At 38.7% G+C, this 21,032-nt stretch overlaps 1 long non-coding RNA gene across 1 annotated transcript; it reads right to left on the reverse strand.

Moving 5' to 3' along the window:
* Positions 1–16,450: 16,450 nt before the first annotated feature.
* LOC137158172 (uncharacterized) lies at positions 16,451–20,494 on the reverse strand. The gene is made up of 3 exons (XR_010921312.1): positions 20,435–20,494; positions 17,724–17,842; positions 16,451–16,470 (listed from the first exon to the last, which is right to left on the reverse strand). It is a non-coding gene; the product is annotated as an uncharacterized lncRNA (long non-coding RNA).
* Between the last annotated feature and the right edge of the window lie 538 nt (positions 20,495–21,032).

Here is a 21,032-nt window from a genome sequence, read left to right on the forward strand (position 1 = left end):
TATGAACGAATAACTTCCTAGTTCTCTCCTGAATTTGCTGGAACTGTGTGACAGAATAAAGGTAAGCAACAACAACCCCTCTGGCTACTGTCTGAAGCATTAATATTGTTCTGGAGAGAGTCATGTTGTTTGTACACTTGCTGTACTTTAACCTTTCCTTATCTTTCTATCTCTTTAGATTTAATTGACACACTCTTGTTTTGCTGGTGGAATTAATAACAGGGATGTACTGGATTCATGGTTCAAACACCTAGGGAGGTGTTTGCTGGTGCAGAAATAAAGTCCATACTGACACTTCATTTGTCTTCATGGTGAAAGAATTTAAAATATATATACATATATATATATATATTGAAATTAACATTTCGAAAGAATAAAAATTCTTTTACTAACCTCTGATCAGTTCATGATCAAATCCATTAGCAACTTAGTGGCTATAATTTAGTTGTATTTTCCTGTATTGCCCTACTATGTGCTTTTTCAGAGAAAACAAATATTTTAGTGTCCTCTGGGACTGTGCCTCCAGTTCCTTCTGCCCCACAGCATAACACTAGGTTTGTTTGTTTGTTTTGGCCAACAGAGAATTATATATATAAGTCTTTGTCATTTTCCACAGTCTAGAAAAACTAACTAAACTGTGTGGAAGTGCAAGCTCTCCTCATTAGCAAGAAGAAAAAAATCTAAGTATGACTTTCACTATCCTCACCAATTCATAATGCACAGTAGTGGCTAATAATGAGACAGTTACACAAACAATCATTAGGTTAATAGTTGATGTTTCAGCCATTCTTCCTCCATCATGACTATTATGTGTTTAATAAAGCAGACTTAGGTTCTTCAGATCGGTACCAGAAGAATATCTACTTTTATGATTGTTGATTAAAAATGTACATAATATATTGGTCTCTTTGGGGCATGGAAAGATATGTATGTTTTCTCTTGTTCACCTCAGAGACTGAAACAATGGCAGCACATATATAAGGAGATATTGTGGGTTCTCCATTAAAGTTTGTGTATGCCCAAACATTTTGCTACTGATTGCTGTATGTGGGATGTCAAGGGTGACACTGTACATTTTCAGAGTGACCATCTCCAAATGGCAGGACTTAAAGTTATGACAACAGCAGAGATGCTGATTTACTAGGCCTCTGACAACAGTCTCCAACTTTATTGACAAAGGCATAACAAGATCCAATGTCTCGAAGTTGAAGTCAGCAGCAGTCTAATAAAAAATAAGATGCAAATTTTTAATGGTAAGGCTAGCTAGCCATTGGAATAAATTACCAAGGAATATGATAATGTAAAGGCTCCAAGTGATAAAGAATTTAAGACTGGATGTCTTTCTAAAAGATATGCTTTAGTTCAACCACAAGTTATTGGGCTCGATGCAGGAATCTCTGGGTAAAGACTATTTATTGTGTTATGCAGGAAGTCAGAATAGATCATAATGATCCTTTCTGGTCTTTTAAAAAAATAAATAAATAAATAAAAATCTATGAATGTATGTCATAGCTGCAAATAAAATCACAATGCATAGTGCCATAGCTACCCTGCAGTGTAACTGAACTTCTCACCTCCAAACTAATTTAAATGTAATGGTATCTCATTCTACTTAGTTATTTTATAGTGAAAAACTTAAAAATATGGTTCAACACTAATAGATCAACTGAATAGAAGTAAAATAAATCTTTTCCACATACTGCAGTAAGCCCAGAATACATGATAAAACAAATATATTATAGAGCTATTGGATGAACTAGTCCTTCTCTGCCATAGCAGGAATTTTCCACACACGATGAGTTAAATCCTAACCCTCTGAAGTCAATGGAAATATTGCCTTTGATTTAAACAGAGCATATGACCTACTCCAACTAAAAAGACAAAACAAAAAATAAAACAAAAACACTTAAAATAAAATGTGATGGGCACAGAGCCCATGATATACAGACTGGTGTCTGCCTCTGATTTTTAAAAAAATAAAAAGAGGCAGTGTATTTAATTCTGAAAGCAGTTATGCAGATATAAAAGCAGTTCTTCATAATATTCACTATCACGCTGCTAATATAACAAATACAGTCTGATAAACCTGTAACACCTCCACTGACTTTGCATCATATGTCAATGCCCTGTGGACCCATTTAAAGGTCATTGGAAGTGCTTCACTTCCAGTGACATTGCATCATAAATAGTAGCACATCATGTCCACTGATTCAGTACATAATGCCAATGGATTTTTTTCCCCTCTTAGTTGTGAAATGGAAATATCTCCAGCCTTGGCACTGATATCATAACAAATCCCAATGAGCCATGATGGTGTCAAATGAAAGTGCAGTCGTAGCATGTAATGGAAGATCTTTTTTTCCTAAATGTTTATCCACAGAATCCATTTAAATGTCAATAGATGTGGCGCATGAGTTTAGAATAGGCCTTTTTGTCCTGCAGCTCTGTAGGTACCATTATGATGTCAAAAGAATTCTTTCATATACTCATTGGCATTACAATATCACACCTAGTGTTAATATTTTAATGGCTGCTTGTTGTGTGGTCTATTTTATTTTCATTTATACTGAAATGAGAAAGCTGACAATAAACACAAAACTAAAGATTATAACAGTGCTATCTAATTTAATCCGACAATACCAAGGATATTTAGAGCTAAAGCTGGCGCTCTATCATTAGTTCCTTTCATTGTGACTGACTATTACAGTACAAATAATACATAAGATCCTTGTAATACGTACTGAATGCACACAAAAGGAGTTAGGATGGACTGGTAACTTTAGCTCGATATTTCCTTGGTTTAGACAGTTTAAGTTAGACCTTTAATATATTATTTTAGCAGAGATTTTGTTATGGTTAATAATAGTACTTCACTTTCATTAGGGGGATTATTGTATTTTCTGTTGCTGCCTCTATTGCCTGGCATCAGCAAGGGAAATAAACTTAACACCAACGGAGTTGTCTCCCTTTTAGTTGCAGTGCTAATTAAATATCAAGGTAAAACTGTACTCATTTTTAAAATGAATTTTAACATCTTTTGTGATTGTCCACCAAAATACGATCTTCCTTTTAACTGGTGAGAGGGGAGAAGGGACAGCATATCAGAAAGAAACAAGACACAAAGGATCTGAAACCCAAATATCAGAACTCTCCTAGTGGTATACCAGCAACCAGGAAATGAGGGGGTGATCCTACATGGCACTGAGTGTGTTCATCCTCCCTCTCTGGAATCATCTTTCTGGAGAAAGTCTGCACTGAAATAAAATCCTGTGGCATGAGATCCCAGAGCCTGAATCAGCTGAGTCGAACTCGCAGGGCTCGGAGTACAGGGCTATAAAACTTCAGTGTAAACATTTCAGTTTAGGGTGGAGCCCAGGGTCTGAGACTGCCTGCCTCCTCCCCCCCCCCCTCCCATGGGCCCAAACATCTACGCTGCAATTTTATAGCCCTGTAGCCCCAGCCTCACGAGACAGTCATCGTGCTACAGGTCTTTTACTGCAGTGTAGATGTACCCCCAAGTTCCCTGCGGGACTGAGGCCTTCAGTTAGGTTATAAAATCCTGCAACCCTTACTCCCAACAAACAGTACTTCTGTGAGAACTCTCATTGAGGTCAATGGAAACACTCACATCATGAAGTGCCACTCAGAGTGTACAAGGTCTGCGCGGGGAGAGGGGGAAAGAAACATGGGAGTTCTGCATCTCTAAAATTATCTACTTTCCTGACAGTACAAAGACTAACTAAGACAGTTTACAGGGAGGTATGAAGCAGACAAAAATCCTTTGAGAAGTTCCTATCAGAAATAAGGGGAAAGATTTCAAAAGTGGCTATTTTTTCCCCCTTTCCTTTCCTTTCCTCTTTTTTTTTTTTTTTTTTAAAGAAACAACTAACCCACCTTTGTATATACACAAGGGTACAGAGTAGCATTGTGATACTTTTCAAGTTCAAACAAAATTACAGGCATTTCAGTTGGAATTCTCTAAAATCTTTCTGTGTATATATATATCCAGTGAAGCTCTGGTGGAATGTGACTTGCTGTTTCCTTTGTCCCAGCAGCAAAGCAGGTTTGCATGGTGACTATTCATTTAAGCACAGCAGTATGGCTGAAATTTCTAACTCTCTTAGAAAAACAAAGGAAAATGAGGAATCAAGAATACCTTTTATTTGGAGAGTATTATCTTAATCATTATATAAATGTGAGATGTTATTCTTGTCATCCTGAAGTATCCCAAAATGCATTAGAGGCTTAACCAACTATGGCTAACCACTGCATATAGTATATGCCAGATTCAAGCTCACTAGTACAGAGAGGTGCAAAGAGCTCTTCATACACCACGCTTGCACTCTGCACCCAGGGGAATTCATCACACTAGGAAATAGCACTGCCATCTGCTGTCCCTCAGGGTTTTCACCAGGGAATGGCAGCTTAATATCACTTCCAGGCTCCATTCCAGTTCTGCTGATGGAGGGTACACAGGGGATGTGCTGAATTAGTGCATTTTTCAGCCTTCCTGGCTATACTCCCTTCCAAATCCACAGACCGGTACATCTCCAGTTCCTCCCAGCAGTTTTTGTCTGTTACGTCCACCACCAGATCAGACTACAACTCCTGGACGCTGACACTATTTGCTCCATCCAGTTGGGGCTGCATTTCCTTCCCACTACAGCCTGCTTCTATAGTGGCGAGGTAATTGAGTCATTTCTAACCCAGGGCCCAATCAAATGCTTCTAAGAGAAGTCAGGAAATCCATGAATTTAAATATGAGCTTCAATATGAAATAGGAAATCTGACTCTGATTCAGAAGATTAGCCTAAGAGAGAGATGTGCTGTCTAATGGTCTGAGCACAAGGCTGGGAGCCAATCCCAATATTATGATGCCAATATCTGTGGCTTTGAACACTTAGGAGCCTAAACATAGGTGACTACATCCATATGCAGTCACCTAAAGAAGCAGTCTGATTTACAGAACTGCTGAGCTCCTGCAGCTCCTTTTGAAGTCAGTGGGATCAGGGATTGCTCAGCACCAGTGCACATCAGGTCAGTTATTTAAGTGCTTAGCGATCTGAGCTTCAAAATATTGGCCTTGGCCTCCACCTTATTTGCCTGTCTGTAAATAGAGATGTTGCAACAATGTTCACTAAGGTCCTTTGTAAGTGATAAGATCCATCATTCATTCAAGAAGTCAGTGATTTAAATATTTTGGAAACAGGATAAGAAGGGTCTTTCCTATCTCTGTTGCTTGGATCAAGGCTATAGTTTCCCTTTAGATTTGCCATTAGTTTCCATGCACTTTCCCCACGTTACCACTGAGTATTGTCTGGCTGTGCAAACCAAAAGAGTAATATTGCTCAATGGGACTATAATGAACCCTACATACCATACAGTCTTCCTCTTAATTCCATTTTTTTAAATTAAAGTTAACGCTTTGGAAACAATGCTCTCATCCAATATGAATACTTTATAAATACGTTTTTCAAAAAACTGTAATAAACTTTAAGCAAGTGCTTTCTATTTCATTCTATTCCCAAACACTGTTCATTGGTAAGCACAAAGTGTCCTCTTGACACGATAATGAAAGTGCATTCATACATGTCAGCTAGAGCAATTATGTACTTCAGATGAATACGCAACAAGTATTATTCAGTCCCTCTCTGCTGACATTTTTCAAACAAGACATGCATATTAAAATTAACACCCAAGGTGTGAGCTCAGTTTGCTTTAACTGCAGGTTTGCCAGACCTCCCAGGAATCTGGACAATGAAAAGCTAAGCAGTGGAAGTCATTTTTCTACATACAGCATGTACTTGCATACTATTAAGCCTGGTTTTGTCTTGTGCAATACCTCTCCATAATGTACACTGAATTTTGGAGGGAAACAAACCAAGAAATTAAGGAACAGAAAGGAGCCCTGAATCAGTTCTAAGTTACACCAGGGCCTGGAGTGGCCCCATGATCCATAGGTATGCAGCCCCAGGATCTGTAATTTCAGAGGTGTCATCTTTGCTCCTATGAATTGCACCTCTCTGCCACCAAAGAGTCTATTTCAGGGGTTCTCAAACTGCGGGTCATGACCCCTAAGGGGGTTGTGAGCTTATTATGTGGGAATCATGAGCCCCCCAGCTCTGAAGGCAGCGCTGCCATCAGCAGCAGCACAGAAGTAAGGGCGGCAATGGGGTGCTAAGTCTGCTGTGAAAAGTGATACTGAACAAATTTCTTTGCACCCCCGAGTATTAAACAGTAACTATTTTTTAAAAATTACTTTTCTGCCTATAACAATAATTCAATAATGTGTTTTAGTCTTTATTTCAAAGCAGTGAGAAAAGGCAAATACATTTTAAACAAGGGGGTTATAAATGTAGCATTTAAAATAGTATTAAATATAAAAAAATGTATTTTTAATTTACAAATGGGGGTCGCACTCAGAGGCTTGCTGTATGAAAGGGGTCACCAATACAAAATGTTTGAGAACCACTGGTCTATGTATTTGTTCTCTGTTTGGTGTTTTCCTTAATTTGAAAGGATAGTTATCTAGACCAAAAACACACAAAAACATTTTTCCAGAGAGCAAAACGTAACAGGCACAATCCAACCCAACCTCTTGACCAGTTGCAGCAGTCATGCAGTTACAAACCATCAACTCCTAAAACAGGATGCTTGAGGTATATCAGAGGGCAAAAGGACCCTTAAGGTAAAGCATAACTCTGCCATTCCAGTTATAACATGCACACCTTTTTGTACAGGCTAGTGTTCATATGCTATAAAAACGTGCTACCTATGCCTTGCAGGGTGGAGTGTATCAGGCGGGGGAGCTGTTGGGAAAATGCTTGTATGGAGTTTCATCCTACATAGCCCCAAGGACCAAAACAAAAAGTCAAATCTTAATGACTGGTTGAATAAGGTAGAGCAGATCATTTTGTTGTGATGTTGTCCACATGTGGTAAGGTGGGGTGAAAAAAGTGTTCCTGTCATAGTCTTCTCACCCAGATGCATCAAACCTAGCCATATATGTTTAGCTCGCAATCTTATCAGAAGACAAAATCTCAAATGTGGATTCCAGATCTAACCATTGCTGAGCCTGGAGAATATTCAGCTCCAGATCTCCAACTCCAGACCCATCTTCCTGATTTTAGGACCAATCTGCTTCCAACATCCACAGGGATAAACTGGAGTTTCCAGTTTCAGAAGTTCTTCCGTGCATGCTTTGCTCTGCCTCCATCTTCCCTGCCCAGGACTCACCCTCAATTGACAAAGAAATTTACACCACAATGAGGCAGACTCTAGTTTTACTTCATTTTAAAGCAGGGACTGTGTTTCAAACAAACATTCTCCTATTGGTACCGCCTAGTAAAGACTAACAGATTCAACAGCAGATATATTATAGCAAACACATCCACAAGACATGCAGTAACACAGAACTCCCTCAAAACACAGTGCGGTCAAAAGGTATTATAGATATAACAAGGCCCATACAGTTTAGGAAACATGAAAATAAAATGGTTAGCACAGAAACAGAATTACTGCAAAGCTCGAGTGATAACACAAGAAGAACTCTAATGTAGCTGGGAGGGGGATTCAACTTACCAGTGGTGCTGCCTGGCAGTTAGGTCACCAGGTCCCAGCTCTCCCCCATCTCTGGTGTCCCTTGTCAGCCATCGCTCTGGCATTATGGGGGTTCCTCTTCTGGTAGGTAGCGACTCGGCTCTCCAGTCAGTTCTTCCAGGGGCACAGAATCCAGGAAAGTATATGTGCCCATTGTGCCCCCAAAAGGAAAAGTCTTCAACCCACCTCCAGGCCCCTGTGTGCTGCTTGCCCTTGCCTCGGGGCTTACAATGTCTCTATACCTCCCCCTCCCCCTGTCTCCAAGGGGAGAGGGGGGCAGATTGTTCCCACTTCAGGGGAGAGTGGTTATTAAGGGAGCCTGAGCCTGAGCCTGAGCCCGACCCTCCCTCTCCATCCAGCTCTGACCTAGGGCCACCCAAGTGGCAGCAATATCAAGGACCCAGCAATGTTCTGAGGTTGCCTCCATGGGCCATTTCCTATCACTGTCTTTCCCAGACCAAGGCGTGGTCACGGTCTCACAAACAGTCCAAATCAAGGGATCCTTAAAAGACAAGCTGGGACCTAGGGCAGCTGCCATTTGCAAACCCTCCTTTCCTACTTCAAGAACTCCTAATGTGCCTTTAGTCAGGAGCTCTTGGGATGAGTCCATCCCCCTCTCCTATCTGCTATTTTCCCCCTTACTGAGCTGTTTGGTGCTCTTTTAAACTCCTTCTCCAGCTAGTGCAGGCTTTTCATTTGCTGTGGGGTGGAACCACTTGAGCCCTTAACCCCTTCTATCCCAGTGTGGGGTTTATATACTCCATCACAGTGACAAAGACAAGAAAGGAAGGGTCACCTCCTGAAATCCTTAATCTGTTAAAAAGGTGTATATGAGTGTAGCCTAGCAGATCTCATGAGTACATTTATGTCCTGCAGGGATAGTCTAGTCTAGAGGAGCCCAGAGATCCCATGTGATCATGTAGTCAACATACACACAGCTCCATGTAAGCAGTGTCTCATTTTGGCATCTCAGCTGGATGAAGCTTGGTTTGTGGGTAGAGTTTACAAGAGGACTTTCTCCCCAGTTTGACACCTGAGTGCGCTTCTATCAATCTCTCCTGGTTGATTTAATTAAAAAAGGCCGCATTTTGTATTCACCCCTTGGTTTAACATGCATCAATTGGACTAAGGTGTGTCCATTTCTACCAGCAACTGGAGAAAGTTAAGGGGACAAGGTGTATTGTTCACAACATTTCACAATAGGCTCCCGTGCTGAGATAACTAACCACTCTCTTTATCTCCATTTGAATTCCAGAGGCTCTTACAAAATGGGCTGACCTATGATTCCCTGTAAATTTAAAATTTAACCCTTTCCCTGTTTCATGATTTCTAATCTCTTTAGGAATAAAATCTGAAGATGGCAATTAAAATTACAGGGGGGGGGACAGAAAAATCCTGTTGTCACAAGTCTGTCACAGTCTTCTATGTGAACTGTAGGAGTAATTTTCTGAAATCAGCTAGTGTGCTTACATTCATACAATACACTGTACAGATTTATGCAACAAAGATCTTGAAGCAAACTCCTACACATCACCTGGGTACATTTTGGAGGAATGGGGGAAAGGTTCTGTTTTTGTATGAATCAAGTCTTTAGGCCTGACATCTAAGCCAAATCCAGGGGTAAAAAAATACTGCAAAGCTCCTGACTTCCTAGAGGCTCATTTATAACAGGAATTGGCTTTGGAAGTGTTTATAGGCTCTCTGGTGTTGTCTATAATTACTTTCCTAGCTCAAGTAGCTGTGAGAAGAGAAAGTGTATGGGAAAGAGGATAGGAAAAAAAACCCTGCATAAAATAAATAAGAGTGTCTGCAGAGGAATCTGCTTCACCTCTCTGGTCCTGTAATTTTCTGCTTTTTCCAACTATAATTGAAAAAAACAGTGGAGTAGGACTGTGGACAATAAAAGAAATGTCATTGGTTTTGCCATATGGATCTCATAGGTCTGTGGATCAGATGTTATCTATGAAAGTGGATCAATCCAACAAAAGCAAGCCTAATAAATCTGACAAGACACAACAGAGACGGGACATTTTATTTCCAGAGTGTTCAAATCTCACTTGAAAAAACTAGTTCCACTTTAGCTTGAAGAACATAAAAAATAACCCCTTCTAAACTTTCCATTATATGCACGTTGTATGAATCGGACTAGGGCTATAATAGTTTAAAGTGAAATTGCTCTCAGTTTCTGGTAGTTTTAAGGAATATAAATATTTCAAGCCTTAAGCTATGATAACTCATTATTCTATTTTATACTTTTCAAATGAAATACAAAAACACCATTGAAATCAGCACAGATATACAAAAATATACTGAATATATAGTTAAATTGGTGATCAAACACATTCAACAAGTATGAGCAAATGAATATTATATAAGGCAGTACATCGAATCCTCCAGAGGCATTCATGTAATAACTCCCGATTTACACCAAAATGAGTGTTATCGGAATCAAGCATTAATGGTTTGATTTTCAGGGGTGTGAAGCACCCACAATTCCCATCAAAGTCTGGAAAATGCAGTCTTGGCACCTCTGAAAAGCAGGCCATTGGAATCTATTGCCAGTGATTTCTGCCATCTTTGTGTACAATTGTTAGTTGATATTAGTTTAGTTTTCCATTTACTGAACAAAATGTCCCTTTTATAATGGACATGTAGGGCAATAACTATTTCCTGCAATTTCGTTTTGTGTCTGCTGCAAATGATCTTTTGGTTCGTTGTGATATAACATTCTCTTTTAAAAAGTGTCTATTGGTTGACTGTTAAGATTTACTTCACAGACAATGACATACAGTAAATATCAGTAGAACATTCATATCTGATTTTAAGTTGACTGGAGAAGAGAAGCAGAGCTTTCTAGTAATATGCTGTCCTGTCCATGTCCTTTATGGAAGAAAAGCTTTTTACTGAAGCTTTCTAATAGAAGATGGATATGCAGAGAAAATCAAAGCTTAGTCTTCATATATTATTTTGCTTTTCACTTTTGAGTAAATATTTGTGCTGTGATATACTGGTGTCTCTGTAAGTTGAATTCTCCTGTTTATCAATAAGTCAGCTGTGGTTATAGAGTCACAATACAAGTTCCTTTAGGCTGTCTTTCAAGTGACCTCAACCTGATATGAAGATGACAAGTTTAGAAAACAGACAATTTGGTTTCCTTGGTTGATCAGTTCTTGGGCTCTGTTAAAAACAGAGTCTGACAGCAGTGTCAAAAATGATACTGAAGTTACATGCAATAGATTTGTGATTGGAAGTATTTTGCACTTAGCAAAGATCATAAAACTAAGGCCAGGATGTACACTAGAAAAACTTTAGCTGGTAGAGTAAAAAAGGTCACAGCCCTAGCCGACATTATGACATTTCTATATTGGCAAAAGCTCTAGTGTTGACACAGTTATACCAACAAAGAAGTTCTTTGGGCAGTATAGCTTATTTTATTCTGGGACCTGATATAAGTTGCCCTGGCGAAAGCACTCTTGCTGCATTTACACTAGTATAGCTACACTAAATATAATGAACCAAAAAAGTAATTGAGCTAAGCAAAATGTTTAATTCAATCCAAAATTAAATTTTTACTTTCCAACATTTTTCTACCATTTTTTTAAAAAAAAATTATAAAACTGAGGTAAAATTAAAAACAAAAAGTAATTTCAAAATTGGAAAGTCAAAACATTTAATTTTGAACAGAAATTGCTGGTTTCTTTTTTCCAAATGAAACAATTCAGCAAACTCACAATAAATTCAGTGTTTTAGTCAACCACAATCCACATTTTTAAGTTAAAAAAGGTTTCTGAATTTTTCCACCCAGTTTTAATACGAGCAACCCTTTACCAGTGCAGGGTAACTGAAATCAGACCTGGTCTATTAGTCCATTACAGTCTAATCCAACATGTAAACGGTCTGTGCTTTTTTGATGTTATATGTTTGTGTAATATATACCTTCCATGAAATTCAAAGCACATTACAGAATTGTAAACTATTATATTTGAGAACATGCAGAAGGCTCAAGGCTGTACAGAAGACATGGTCTCTTCCCCAAGAAGGGAAGATCCAAATTATCAGAACTGCTGAGTACACACCATTCAAAATGACATCAATGGACTTCAATTAATTGCCACTTTTGAAAATGTAGGCCATACAGTCTAATTCAGAAACAGTCTGTGTGAATCTGCATTAACAATACAGCAGTTAATTAAGGCCCATGCCGTATCTAACTTGTAATTTACAGTTCACATATAGAAATAGGGAGTGCTTCACATCAGCAACTGTGCAACTATTTAGGGATGAGAAGAGAAGAAGAAGAACTTGTTAAAACAGGGTTTTTTTCCTCCAGGTAGCCAGAATGTATTGACACATGCAATACAACCTTGATTATCCATATGTCCATAAAATTGCTGAAATCAATGAGTGTTTGCCTTAGTAAGGGGTCAGGATCAGGGCCTCTGAAGTGGAACAGTTATTTTGCTATGAAGTAAAACTCCAGTGTGAATTTCGTATATTTGATTCAATTGATATAGACTGCCACGCCTTTTGATATGAGTGACTGATTTAAGGAATAGACAAGAATTAAGCAATCCTTTAGAACAAGGGCTTTAATTTTATTACTCCAAGCACAATCTTTATAAATTTTCAAGCTTGTATCCAGAAGAAACCCAATATCTCATTTTTCCTTAACATTTATCATCCTTGATTTCATTCTGAGGTCCTCTCCTGTACATTTTATCAAGGATATAAAGGCAGATAAATGTATAGACTTCAACAAGTAAGCCAGTTCCAAGCTGGAGTATTTTAAAATGATTCATCCCTAGAGAAATTTGTAGCTTTTTTCCTTTTTTTTAAATCATCCTTTAAGTTCAGCTCAATAAAAGGCAAAGGATCACTGATCAGAGCAAACTGCTGTACATGGATGGGAGAAGCTGATGGTAAAATATGGTTCACTTGTTGAAGTATATTGAGATGGGACAGCAGGAAATGAGAAACGTTCCACCTGTCTGTTTCTGGAATCACTTGACTCTTCACAAAGCTTTCTTCATGACTTCTTTATTATGATGATCTTTTTTGCCCTTGTATTTCCCAGTGGAAAGACATTTCTAGGTGCATTTCAGTAATGTCAAAATAATTGAATCAAAACCCACAAAGTATTGCAAAAGCTATGTCTTGATAAATTTCACTGATAAGGGTTCTTAAGTTTCCCATTAGGCCTCAAGTTAGAAAACCGACCAGGAAGCATGTAGAGAAACAAGTGCACAATAATTTTAATATTGTTTTCTCCATTTCCAAGTGCTCAACTTTGTTGTACATAATCTTTTCACTGAGTGGACTGGCTCAAAGGAATGATGCTTCTTTGTTATTTCAAATTTTTAGCGTATAAATTGTTCTCCTTTTGGGCCTGCTTTGGACCAGTGTAAATCAGGAGTTATACCACCCATGTCAATTAAACTGTGCTAGTGTGAAATTAATGTAATTGAGAGCAGAATCAGGACTCTAGGATTGAAACATTTAAAGCAGAGCCTTAATCATAGCACATAATTTCAGTATCTCATACTAGAACTATGTCTCTGGATGAAAACAGTTTCCCCTAAAGTTAATGGGAGCCCCATGCATAGATCTGAAGGAAGATTTGATATAGATACACTAGGACATATTTAGATTATTGCACAGTACAACATTAATGAAGAGCCAGCTTTAAGCATAAAGAATAAAGAACTTCATTGCCCGTGTCAGTAACTATAAGGACACATGGTAATGTGCTATTCAGATTTCAGTACTGATTGTATTTGTTTTTAAAGAAACAATATAACCCCTGAAAATTAGGTTCTAATACTTAACTGTGCTCATGAAAATAGCACAAAAAGGACTCTTTGTAATTTGGCATCAGATAAATCAGGGGACCATGTGGAAATTTCCCTGACTCACCCTGGTACTGAGACAATATAAGTTTGTTACATCACATGAAACAATTATCCAGGGTCAAACTATACTGTGCTACTGCTCTAAATTTAGGATATTGGCCGAGGACATATATTGGTTACAGCAAATGCTCTATGTGATTCTGCTTTTGCAAGATAGCTATGGATTAAGAGTCCAAGACACACACAATTTACAATCTATTAAAAAAATATATTTCTACTCAATACACGATTTCTAAGCTAGCCCTAAAGGTGGCTTTTATAGAAGTAGGAGAGAGAGTATCTTTTGAAAGAAAAGTGTTCAATATTTCAAGTGAATTATTATATTTTATTTTTGCAAAGTGTGACGGGAGAATGGAAACTTTATGTGGTGATTGTTTTTCTGAATATCAGTGTGCTCATTTGCAACCTATTGTGCAAACACTAATGCCAGTATCTTTACTCATGTTAGTCATCTCGCTGACATGTGTAAGTGTTTGCATGTGGCCAATGGATTTAGCCCTCTAATTTAACCCTCATCAATAATTTTTGATGTCCTCTGCTGGTTCTTTCTCCAATGGGCATCATTTTGAGACAGACAGGGGAAAGAAGCTATAGTAAAATAGACTGCTTTCTTGAGCATCTATATGTTTTGTACAAGTTTTGTGTCACAAGGATATCAAGTTCTGTGCATAGTTATGTTCTAGCTGCCAGGATGAGTCAGCAGAATAGTTCTGCATCCTTATAGATGGTCCTAGAATCTGTCACTAGTGTGAATAGGCAGAAAGTTGACTGGTCTCAGGTTTTAGGACCATCTATAAGGATGCAGAACTATTCTGTTGAATCAGGCTGTCAGTCAGACTATACCTATCAAGGAATGTGTTGTACAAAATGTGTAGACTCTTAAGAGACCAGTCCATTTTACTGCAGCTTCCTTTCCCCATGCCTGTCTCAACAAAAACAAAGACGTTTTAACGAAAAACAATCAAAATTTAGTAACAAAAAATCAATGAGTTAATGATCAGAGGATAAATTTAACTTGCCACAACATATTTCAAGGCTAAATGTTACCCACTAGATTAGTCACCTGGAGATTCACAAAGAGAGATTAAAGTAATCAGGAGCTGTTAAACTGAGTTTCAGATTCTCCCTATGCACCGTGCATATTCAGACTGAGAAACCAGCCCCACTGACCCCCTTTGCCAGAACTGAGAGATAAATCAGCTCTGTTTGCCTTGCATGTGAATGACTCAGAGGCACTGAGAGGAGGCTGATTTGTTAACAACTATCAATCAATCTCATGAGAAATAGTACCATCGCAGAGGGAAAGTGACAAGTCTGTTTTTTCATCTTCCTCTACCCCTCCTCCCATGTGAGCAGCTTCCTCAGAAGAGCTCACAGATGGAACAAATATCAGCCCTTCCACAGAAAGGAAGAAATCCACCTCTAAGCTTTTCTTCATCACTGAAAAAGGCTCCTACCCATGTCCTCCCATCCGCCCCGAACTTTCCTTTAAAAATATATGCTTAAAAGGGCCTTATCTCCATGTTTTTAGTCAATCCAAAAATGACCTCTGTATCTGTGATTGAAAACCCCTGTCTCTTTGCATATAGTCATCCAACTTCTCAGTTCACAAACACAAATTGCTGTTTGTATGCACAAGATAGGGGTGCACTAATTTTGCAGGAATTATCAGAAAAGTGCACAGGAGTAGATATTTAATGGGCTTTTGATCAGGCTCCATATTTCTATTGAGGTTAGTTTTGACGATAGATTATGGAACCTTTCTGCCAGGTGGTTAAAAGTAGCAAAAAGGGCCAGGTTCAAAGAGCTAAGGGTCCCTCTTCAAACTTATAAACCCCACCTGCTTGAGTCCCCACCCAAAGTTTCTGAGATCACTTGGCACCCTGTTCACCAATACATGGTATCAGAAAGCCTCTTCTGATCTGAAGCTTCTGTCCATTTGGAGTTCTGGGTATGCAGATGAAGCAGCAGATAAAGCAGCTCTGTGGACTTTCTTCTCTCTGCTCACCAACAGATGGAAGCAGAGAGCTCCTTACCCTAGAGGGTCAGGCCACAGGGCTTACACTTGTGTTTTACTAATCCCCTAAATATTGAATATAAAATACCTCACAGCGTCCCTTTAATATTCAGAACTTTAAACTTTGCTTCCAAAGTTTTACCCTAGTAGGAAACAGAAGGATGTTCAATCTAAACATAGATTGAAAAATTTTGGTCTCTGCTTTACCGGATTCTGATACTTCATTTTTGATGGGAACCTAACATTTATGGCAGATGATGGATCCCCTTAATTATAATGCAGAATTTAGCACTGCTTTTTGCAAACTGATCTTTTGTACATCTCTTTCATAATTATAACAAACTTTCTAGCCCATCGGCTGACAAGCAACATTACAGACTGTCAGGTTTCTGGTGATAATGTCTTACTCTACAATGCCATGTGAAAAGCTGTCCTTTGAGGATCAGAAATGTACAATATGCACTGCTTCAATGTGTAAAGATAAGATTAAACTACAAGGGAGCAATTAAATGCTTAGATCATATTAATAAAGCATTTCCTGTGTTTACCATGGTGTTATCATTGCCTACAATATTGAACAGTGTATTTGTTTTGATGACTAAAACATGAGCTGCAAATTCATAAGGGGATTATGGAGTTATTTTAAAGAGTATGGTCCAAATTACTTTTGTATAGGGCTTCCTACCCTGATGTAATAAAAAATTCAGCAATTTAGAAGCGAAAGGTCTCCACATAAAGGTATTTTAAATTCATAACTAATTAAGAAAAACCGATTTACATATTAACAAATCAGCATGGATCAGTCTCCCTTGAACTTTCTGGTCTCTTATGAAAACTGCAACCTCACTTTATGGCACTTATGGTTTGTTGTTTATCTTTGTGAAATCACACAAACTAGTTAATGCAAATCACATTTATTGATCCTCATTTGGCCACCAAATAGTCCTGTAATTAACCAACAGAGACATTGTTTAGTGAAAAACAGAATTTTTCCAAGCTTAGCGAGTCTAATTGGTGCTAAACAAACTATATATATATATATATATATATATATATATATATATATATATATATAAAAACAGCAGTGCCCAGAGTCCACAATCACGATCAGGGCCATACTGTGCATGGTACAATTTATACACGTAGGCAAATATGGTCCCTGCCGTTGAGATTCATGGAATCAGTCTTTGTGATTGTTTATCCTCATGACACAGTCTTGCGGCTTCCAAGAGACTGGAGACAGGAAATAAGGAATTAAATGGAAATAGTTTTGCTGGTTTACCATTGTTAAAGAATCTGCTAAAATTTTAATGTGTGAGACTTTATTTGATGCAAAGGGATTTTTTGTTTGTTCCCCTCTTCCCTGTATTTGACATTAATTACTACTAGAGTAAAGATGGGTGAGGTAATATCTTTTATGGGACCAACTTCTGTTGGTGAGAGAGGCAAGCTTGCATGCTTACACGGAGCTCTTCTTCCCATCTGGGAAAGAACAAGAGGAGCTCTCTGTAAGAAATTGGTCCGATAAAAAATATGACCTCATCTACCTTGTCTCTCTAATATCCCGGGACCAACACAGTGACAACACTGCAAACAGTAACAACTATTGACTGAGATCTGAGACACTCAGGTTACTTTCTCGAGATCTGAGAAAGAACTTTGACGCTCAAAAGTTTGTCTCTTCCACCAACAGAAGTTGGCCCAATAAAAGATATTACTTCATCTACCTTTTCTCTGTAATTACAATTAACAGTCATGGGCAGACTGATCGATTAAATGGAGAAAGGAATAGGAGATTCACTTTTGGGGAAACAAAACAGCCTAATATAGCTAAAACACTGGCAGGAAACTGGGGACTGAAACCAGGAGAGCAATAATGCTTAAAAAGACCTAGATGCAAATATGTGGCACTAACTAGATGTGAGTTTACATGTGGCACGATGTCAAAGAGAAGCAATGCATATACAGAGGCGTCACATCACAGAGCAGGGAGGTACTAGAGCCTCTATACAAATTTAACTGCAAGCATCTTTGTAAGGTGGGCTTTGGGTCTGATCCAATATGGCAATTCCTATGTTTCTATATAGCATTTATTGCTGGGCACCATATGGGCTAAAAAATACTGACAGACTGGAGGGAGTTTTGCTGCTTCAGAGAAAAACAGAAGTATTCAGGAACTGTAACGGGATGGCATCCACCTCTCACAAGCACCCCCTTCTGGTCAGTCTACAGTCTTTCAGTTTATAGTGACCCCTAGCAGTGGTTCCTCAGGCAGGTTTTCAGTGGCTCAACGCTCCAGACAGGTCACACACACTGTCTGTATTTGAAACAGAACAAATCCCTTCCAGTGTATACAGTCATTAAGTTGCCTCAGTCCTGGTATGGGGCCATATCCCCAGAGCTTTCTCCCTGGAGACACCATTTTCCTGCAGCCCTTCCCAGGTCCTTACTTGAGTTCCAGCAGCCAGCCAGGAACTCTCACTCCCTCAGACCTGCCAGTAACTAGGTTGGCTGTGGTCCTGATGCTCATTCAGTCAGCCTGGAACACAGTCCTCTCTCCTCCAGCTCCAAGCAGCAACTAATGAGTATGCTCATCTGCAGCTCCTTTTATATGGCACTGCTGGCCCTAATTGACTGCTCCCTGCAGCCTCCCTCATTGGCTGCTTCCCCACAATCACGCTAGGCCACCAGAAGGACTTCTCTTCTGCTCCTCTCTGGGATGGGTGTGGCAGGACCGTGAGGCCTCCAGCAGGGGCCCATGGGCCTAGCCACCCCATCACATCACAGGGACTACTAAGGAGTGATATATGAACTAAATATGTACAGCTAAGAGACAAAGAGGGGAGCAACATGGTTTTCAAATATTTGAGGGCATAAACATTAAGCATGGAATGGAATTACTTGGGATGGTACCAAAAGGCATAAGTGCTGTAGGAGAAATGGGATGGAATTAGGAAGAGAAACATTTAGGTTAGGAATATTAGGATAGGAGGCAGGGACTGTATCTCTGTTTGTAGAGTGCCTCACACAATGCAGCCCTGGTTTCTAGGAGCTACGATACGTAATTCTAATTACAATTGATAAAGATAATAATGATTCTCTGTTTATGAGGTGTAGTAGATAGTAAATTAGTCTCCCAGGGGAAGTACTGCCCATTGCTTGGTGCATTAGACTGGATAAAAACACTACAAAATGTTCAGTTGCGACCAATCCTCCGTTTACTGGGACATAGTCAAGATTATTCTTATAGGTCTTTTCCATCTCATATCTGTGATTCCATCTAGTGCCAAAGTTAAAATTGAAAGGTTTATAGAATTTTTACTAAACTTGCATTTTAAGACTGATTATTTCACAACAGATAGGATACATGGCAGCACATGGATAAACCGAATAAATAATATCAGAATATTGCCTTGAGTTTCTTTTGAACAATGTGAGACAAAGAAAAGGAAGGAAAAAAGTTTAATGGCCAAATCATGCCATTCTTGGAAGGCAATATTTAGGTTTTGCAACACACGCTTGTATAAAAATTAATTGCTACAGAAATATAGGCACCATTACAACTTTAATGGGATTTGATCTTGTGTGGTATTGAGGCACTACAATGTACTATAGAAATACCTAAATATAAAGATCTAGGTACCATAAGCAGGAATTCAATGTCATTACCTACAACTAGCTATAACTACATACTGTAACTGTATTATACAACGAAATTAAAACTACAGAAAACCAAAATGTAAGCAATTTAAGGAGAAATGTATAGTTGTCGGCTTTTGTGGCGGCGTGAAGTCAAAGTGCTGCCAATGTTCCTAGATTTTCCAAATTTAAAGTATGTTGTGTATTTGTTTTCTCTTTCTTCCTCTGTCTCCAGAATGGTGTTTCTGTGTTTCCTAAGCAACTATAGACAAGCAATTACATCCAATTCTGTAACAGCAGAGAGCTGGAAGTGTGTTACTGGCCAAAGAGCCAGATTTTAAATTGTTGCTGGAATCTAATAAATCCATATGTGCAATTACAACTATAGGGTGGCCACATTATAAAACTTGATTACAGCCTTGATTGAAGGGATTAAAATAATCAGGCTTTATGGTGAAAGGCTCTGCAGGGAATGATTTCATCAACTTTCCATTCCCAGGTGTCAGGCAATCTTAGCCCCAGTAGTGTCAGGGCACCGCAATTCCCCAAATACGTTGACATTATTCTTTAATATTATAAGAGTCCTCGAACAGTGTGACACTTCAGCACCCACTTCTGTGGCAAGGAAATGAGATTTTGTCAGTGAATTTCAGCACATTCTGTGGTGTTCCTCTAACGGAAATATAGTAATCTGCCAAACATCATCCATGACTGGCTGCAAGATTCCTAAAATCTGCTCTCTGCCTGTGTACCGGGGGAACAAATTTCACAACTTAACACTGAAGCATATTTGGGTACTTAAATAGACCATTATTCCCTCAGACCCATCCACTTAATTCACTTCTTCATTTTGTCACTCTTTACCGCCACCTGCTGAAGACATACAAGTCTATTTAAGTGCAACGGCATTCACATTTGGGCATGAGTTTGCTATGTTTATTCACTCAGTTCAAGCAGATCATTTTGAAAAATGTAGTCCTGTGTAGGTAGGTTTGAACGCTTTAAATTTTCAGAAATGAATTACGAACTGTATTAAAATAACCAGGTGACAGTAGTCGCAGAGGAGAATATGCTCCTCGTGGCTCATAGGGAAATGTGTTTGTAACATATTTATTTATAGACCAGTATAGAATGTATGAGACTAATTCAGTCAGGAGAACAAAATTAAGCCACAGATATGGATCCAGATCTTGGGTAGAAAGAGACAAACACTGATACTGTTTTGGACTGTAAATTATTTAAAAAAAAAAACAAAAACCAAAAAACTTACACAGAAGAAACCTGAACTTCAAAATGAAGAGTAGGGTCCAGCAATTTTCCTAAACTTCTGACAGTTCCTGATGATGGCTGTGGAGTATAAATCACCAAATGTTAAAATGTGACTACGGTGCATGAAAAGAAAATAAGGGAACGGTAAAAATGGTACATTGTCAATGTCCATAGAGTGACAAGTTCCACTTCTATGTTTACCAACAAAAATGAGTTTGCTGACAGTACTGCAAACTAAATCATATACAGGAGCTATGGAAACATATTATGTTCCATTCTAACACAGGCATCAACAGCATTGCCAGTTAAGATCTTATTCAAAATCTGAATTATTGTTCATGCTTGATGGTGATAGAAGAAGCAGAAAGAGCACAACTTGATTTTCAGATACCAGTTTAGATGGGCAGTTCTTTGAATTAGAAAACTCATGTTTTTGACTTGTACACTGAGCAAATCTGATCAGAAAATCTTTGCTGGAGTGTAACAGGAGAGTATGTTAAGGATTAACACACAGGTCATAAGTAAAGAGGACAAGATTCTACTCACGTTCTGCATTAACTTTGTGTGCAACTTCACTTAACGTCTATGTGCCTCTGTTT

This window comes from Emydura macquarii, unplaced genomic scaffold, assembly GCF_026122565.2.
Source record: "Emydura macquarii macquarii isolate MOO-44397 ecotype Brisbane River unplaced genomic scaffold, CSIRO-AGI_Emac_v2 contig_1644, whole genome shotgun sequence".
In the NCBI taxonomy this organism is placed as follows: Eukaryota; Metazoa; Chordata; order Testudines; family Chelidae; genus Emydura; species Emydura macquarii.